The sequence below is a fragment of the Cryptomeria japonica genome, chromosome 4 (genome assembly GCF_030272615.1).
Source record: "Cryptomeria japonica chromosome 4, Sugi_1.0, whole genome shotgun sequence".
NCBI classification, from domain to species: Eukaryota; Viridiplantae; Streptophyta; class Pinopsida; order Cupressales; family Cupressaceae; genus Cryptomeria; species Cryptomeria japonica.
The window spans coordinates 117,894,360-117,901,176 of NC_081408.1; the positions used below are offsets into that span (position 1 = coordinate 117,894,360).

At 36.0% G+C, this 6,817-nt stretch overlaps 1 pseudogene; it reads right to left on the reverse strand.

The window, feature by feature from the left end:
* Positions 1 to 299: 299 nt before the first annotated feature.
* On the reverse strand, positions 300 to 2,467 carry LOC131874925 (cysteine-rich receptor-like protein kinase 43; annotated as a pseudogene).
* Positions 2,468 to 6,817: the final 4,350 nt, after the last annotated feature.

Below are 6,817 nucleotides of genomic sequence, written 5' to 3' on the forward strand. Positions count from 1 at the left end.
GTGAACTGCTAGAGAGCATCATAATGACATTAGACATAGCTGGACGAAGTGTTGCATCAGCTTGCACACACAAAAGCCCAACATGAATGCATCTTAAGGCCTGCTCCTGGCTGACTTGTGACGCCTTTGAGTCTACTAGATTCAGCACATTTCTTCTATTGAATAGTTTCCATGCCTGCATCACATTTCATTAAGTCATAAAAGAATTTTTTTATGAATAGGTCTTCTCTATTAATTAGAAATATTAAAGTACATATTCACAAAAAAAGGTCGGGCGATACGAGATCACTCCGCGAGAGTCACTCAGCCAGCGGCCGGAAACAAAAAAACAACAAGCTATTCATCAAAAAACTTCCACAGGCAGCCAAAGCCGAGGCAACTGAGGGTGGAGGATCAGGGTCATCTTTTTTGCCCCATACATCAGCAGGGCCAGGAATCCGGTCTGACACAGACCACTCATCTTCTGGATCTCTTTCAATTTCTCCTTCCTCCTGCTGGGAGGTGAGATCCCAAAGCAAGACGAGGAAACTTGGAGGTGGTGGCATAGGGCCACCCAGAATCAACAGCAGGAGGAGGAGCAAAGGCCATAGGAGCATTAGAGGGCCACCCCAAGCCAGAACCACACCGCGGGGGGAAGCCGAATGGCAACGCCAAGCATCGTCTCTCCCACCTGAAGGGCGGCGGGGAGGCGGGGACCGCAAGGTCTGAAAGCAGCGGGCAGAGGAGCTGCGACCCATTCCAACACAGAATTTTGGATGCTTGCTAATATTGAAAACTAACAGGTGAGGATAATGGGAAGTGATAAATCCTGTTTCTTACCCATTCCAACAGGTTTTGCATACGATGTGGAAGATTAGTATCCGTGTTTTTCCTTCCACTGATGATCTCAAGGACCACCACTCCAAAACTGTAAATGTCTACTTTAATTGACAACTGCCCTCGCATTGCATACTCTGGAGCCATGTAACCACTGGGTTCAAATTGAAATTATTATTAATGTCTATTTTTAAAAAATTAAAATTATTTACAATGATCAATAATTGGCTTATAAGTAAAATTATTTAGAGAAGAAATTCAGGTTTCAATAGCTTAATCATTAGCAATTTTAATCTAAAAAGAACACAAACTGCATTATTAATATGATGCTTACTATGTGGCTGCAACTCCTGTATGAATATGTGTCTCATCTATCTTTGCATTGAGTTTGTGATCAAGTAAAATATTATTTACTTTAATATCTCTATGATAATTCGCAGCTGTGAATCCTCGTGAAGGTAGAGAAGCCCACGTGCAATTCCAATGATGATATTATAACGCTTTTGCCAATCTAACTCTCTACCCTTTTCTGAATCTGTTATATCAATTTCTCAGAACATTTGTAACTTATTCATCTTTCCTAAATTCATAAATTAAGGTTGAATGTCAACTTACCAAAGAGGAATGTGTCCAAACTCTTGTTAGGAAAATACTCATAAGCAAGCAGACTTTCACTTCCCTCAGCACAACATCCTAGCAGCTTTGCAAGGTTTCGGTGTTGAACATTAGCCACCAGTTTCACTTCATTCATAAATTCTTTGTTTCCTTGTACAGAGTTGGCAGAAAGTTTTTTCACAGCTATCTCATCTCCATTTCTGGTTATTCCCTAAAACATACAAAACAGATTTAGAGCTCTCCATTTAAATTGACATAGTTTAGACGAAGATTAAACTATTGACCCACCTTGTAGACCGCACCAAAACCTCCATGTCCAAGTTTATTTTTGTAATGAAAATTTTCTGTGGCTTCTGCTAGCATTTCTAAGCTGAAGACAAATTGTTGCTCTTGCATAAGCAAGCCAGATTCGGAGGAAAATCCATGGCTCTGTAGTATTAGAAAATAAAGAGACAAAAATGAGTTAACCTTATAGAAAATGTTAAATCAAGCCACAAGAAGGAATGACCTTAAAAATTAGAAAAGGAATCCCAGAACACCTTGATTGTCAGCGTTAGCAGTTGTTGGCCTCCCATAAATGACAGATTTAACCCTTTTTCTCAATACAGTCAGACAAAGAGCTAATGCCAGAATTATGCCTCCCACCAGACTGAGAACTATGGGTAATGTTTTTGAAGGCTCTGTCAGACTTTCTGGCATAATACATATAGTTTCGTTGGCTGTCTGCCGATACTCCCACCCAAAATTCAACTACCAATAGAACCATTTAATAAATGTATGCGGCCCCATTTCAAGGCTGGAAAGATCTCGTACACTGCTCACTTTCAAAGCTCATCTGAAATGAAGACCATCGGTTTATTTTATTATCATTAATCTTACATTGTTTGAGCTAGAACATACTAATTATTTATATTAAAGCTCATTCAGACACTTCACGTTTTTCAAAAATGTGAAAATTGTCAAACTGATAATATTTAAAGTTCGTTCACTTTACCTCAGTTATTGCTTGAGGGAGCAGCCTACTGTTTGAAGTCATTCTGTTCAAATTAATTGTTAGTGGCACTTCTCTTCCTACTAGCCCTTCTTCTTGTTGAAATCCTTTTGTAGATAAGTTATGGAAGTTAATGGAGAGCAACTTAGATATTTTTTTGTAATGGAGAGCAACTTAGCCAGAGTTTCTTCAATTTGAGAAATTTTGCAATCCAAAGAACTATTTTTTTCCATCCACATTGCCCTTCTTTTCTTTTTGAGAGTCTTTAATACCCTCCTTTTCATCACGACCTAGACTTTTCATACTTTATGAGGTTTCTAAAGGTGAGATAGAGTCTGGCACCAATGATGTTGAGTTGATTTCAAGTGCCTCCTCCTCAAGGAATTATGAATGTCTTTAAAAGATAGATCCATAGGGGTTTGGTAGGTAAAACAAAACTTTTTTTCTTCATTGTTTGTAATAGAATCTAGAATAACTTCCAGAGTGTCAATTTTGTTGTCTTTTTGAATCTTTTTTTTTAATAGGTTTTATCATGGTTAGTAGGTGTCGCAATTCTTAAAGACCTCTTTTATTTGCTTTCATTGTAAATTTCCTATTTATCTTGATCATAAATCCTCCCCATTTCCTTCCTTTTACTATTTTTTTCTTTTTCCCTCTCTTATTTTCCTTGATATTTACGGTTTCTACTTATAGTTTTACTTCCTTCCTTGTCATCAAAATAGGAATGTGTGACTAGAGGCCCCCTTATGATTGGCTCTTTTGGAAACAATCCTGAGCTCCTTTACAATTCCCTTTCCCATCTTATCCTTCTTAAAATAGAGGTTTTCAACAACGGTAACTAATTGGGGATTTAAAATCTTTATCCTGGTACAAGGATTAAATAGGGAGGTTAATTCAAATATATTGTTAATCCTCAGGGGAATTTTTACGATGGAGAGAGGGTCCTAAGAATAGACTTAATAACTAGGCTCTCTAATAGCAATTTTATTCTAAACAAAAGACTTGTGATTTCTATGCGGATTGAATTGGTTTAGATTAATCCTCTATCTAGGGAGAATATCTCCATTGATAATGGAGGCTTCTAGGAGGGAAAAAATATAAAAGGGAAAGCTAATCATCTTACTAAATTGCTAATATAATAATAGAGGAAAATGATAATTATGGATTACCTAAAATTCATCTTCTAATGTGAACAATTTAATTAAGTATCAACTTACCTTGTCCCATGGCTTTGGGAGAACTTGTATCTTATAGAAATTCTAGAAGTGATCTATTTTTTCACCCTTTTTGGGAAAAGCTTCTATAATTTCCTTTTTCCTATATTTGTGGTTTAATCTCTTCACCTTTCTTGTCTTGGTTAAAGCATGTATAGCTTATATAACTCAAGTCTTTGTCTATAGGATTGAAATTTGTTGTTCCCATCCTAGTTTACAAATTGACACCTTTTGATTGCATCATGTCTACTTCTATTGTGGGTTTTGTTCAAAAGGATGTTTCGTTCTTGTGAAACCATGAGATGGCTTTTTCTTGCCAAGTCAGCCACCATGTTAGCTACATTTTTGCTATTATCATCATATAACAACTAACCTTTTTATCATAGAAGCAATCTTGTGTTCTTTATCAAAGTTGCAAAACCATGATATACTAACATGACACTCCATTGCTTCATTGCTCTAGTATCAAACTTAAATTTCTTATCACAAACTTATAATGGTCTCGAATTTTGTAGTAAATTCATGAAAAGATGACACGTGACATCCATGAGAGAAACGTGTTCATATCATAACTATGTCTCATGTCATACCCATGAATCTCAAGCTTGTTCTAAAGTTGTAAAAGACAAATACGTTGATGTGACTATTTCACTAACACTGTCTTTTCACAAATAGTGCTTCTATTATACGTCTCTCTATTGGAACTATTAATGGAAAGCCAAAAAGTTGATATCCTATCTTAGACCAAACTGATTTCTAGGCGGTGACGTTTCATTGGTATCAGGGTTAAATGTTCCTTTGCGGCTTGAGGGTTACTTTTCCTCTTAATCTTGTGATATTGTTATATGCATATGTATTACTAAATCTTTCCACATGGCAACATATCATACATCTTTAGTGCATTATAGGGAAATTTGGAGGAATACTTTGATACTCATTAATGTGCAAGATTCTACCATGTGTCACACATCAAGTATATTACTTGGCTATTACAAAAGACCTCACCATCAATAGCGGTTAAGCTTCTAGTCTAATAGAATCATAGATATTCAACAAAAATTTAAAGATGCTACACTACCAATTGAAGGATATGTGCTATTCGAATATCATTTCGCGAAGTGTATGAGAAAAATCTTTTTTTGCAATCCTTGGAGGTTGGGGTTCGGAAGGCTACTGGTAGCTAATGAATTTTCCATTATTGATTTGATAAGGGCATTGGCGAAGAAATATGTACCTAAAAAGAAAAAAATCTACACTGGAGATGGATAACCAGTGCTTAAGTTAACAAGGGAGTATATATGTAAGGTTTTTAACCTTGATCTAAGAGCCCAAATTCCAATAGATATGGTAGAATTCCTTCGTAAATATCATAGACTATAATATGATTACAAGTTTAAATGGATACCTAGTCACAAACATACGCAAAATGACAAGTTGGTGAATTTTATAGATGCTAACAAGAAGTTGTTCGGTTATGACATTTTTGAGGAGTACTTCTAGAAGAATTGGTTTTTGTGTACCAGCTCCTTGGAATTGATGCCAAGATATTCATGCTGATAAAACACATGGTGATAATAGAGGACATTTAAAGTTGGGATAATAATAGGCACTTAGATTATGCCTCATTTTTAGAAAAAAAAATCAATAATGCCTTGGCTAACAAAGAAAGATAACTCCCTTATGCATTAAAAAAGAGTATTCCCTATTGTGTCATATTTTTTTGTTCAGATTGTGCGGATACATGGATGCCTCCACTAATATTCGTGCAGTCATGAAAGGAGTGAATCCTCAAAGAGAATAGTCTAGACTGTGTAGCAAGAGTAACACAATAGAAGCAACACAACATGATAGAGGCAATGCAGGTTCAAAATATTATTATATCATGGAATTCAAATACAAATTGACTGACAACATGCAACCTTATAGATTTATGACACAAGCCTAAGTACAACATGATCAAATATAGTATTCCGGCTCAAGCTGAATGCTAGCCAACTCTGGATCTTCTAGCTTCTTCTAAATCAATCTTATTCTACATTACTTGCTTCTAAATGCTTGATTATATTGAATTATATTACATTCATAGCTCAAGGAAGATCCGCATCGGTCCAAGATGAAAAAAATTACTAATGAAGTGATGTAACATGTAGAGCACCAAGGTCGGTCTCCACCAAAGGAATCCTTCCAAACATTACATAGAATGAGGTGCGGACCCAAGGCAAGGTTGATCACAAGCTAGGGGACGTTGGAAAAAATGAAATAAAGCTTCGCAAGCTATGTAAATGATCCACAAGATTCTCCATTATTAGATAAGTCCAAACGGTTCTAGGGCCGAGCTACTGTCCCACATTCTGGAAGAGATAACTTGTCAGAAAGAGATCCAAACATCTCATGGACATAGGATAAGGTAGATGGACATGTCCACCAACAAAATATATCTCCGCAAGCTCTAGTGAGCAAATATAGTGAAATGCAAAATGAAATGCTGAAACTACAAAACATAAAACAAAATAAAAAGAAAATGTTTTTGGTTGGTCCAAGATTGCCAAGAACTAGAGATGCTCTATTACAAGTGTGGTTGTCGTTGCACCAAAATATCGACCTCTTAATGCCCGATACAACCATTAGACTTATAGAATCCATAGAAGGCAGTTAAGCCATGTCACAAACCTCAACATTGCACTACACAACACAAGTAACCAAGGGAACACACCTTGCAATACTATGTTGAGGCAACCATTGCCCATATGCAAATTATTTGTATTCTGAGGAGTACTATGTTAAAGTGACTTATAGAGGTTTAGGTCATCCAACTAAATAGATATTGTTCGAGATAGAATATTTTTAATGTTGGGAACCTTATTGTTAGTGTTCACATAATGTGAGTTGTTAACATAGCTATTACAAAAGTGATTATTTGTTGAAATTTGTTTGTATAAATAATTTGTTAGATGATTTCCTCCTATAAGGTAGGAGATGTAATTCCTATATATTTTTTATATCTCATTCAGAAAAGACATGAATTGAAGTAGAATGTTTTGATGGTTTTTTCAGATTTCATTATTCTCTGAAATCTCTATTATTGTATCAGAGCCTAATCGATGGTGTGCCTATTCTTAAGGAGTTTGAATGGCCTCCAACTTAGGCACCACAGTAGAAGTTTAATACGCCTATTGCCATC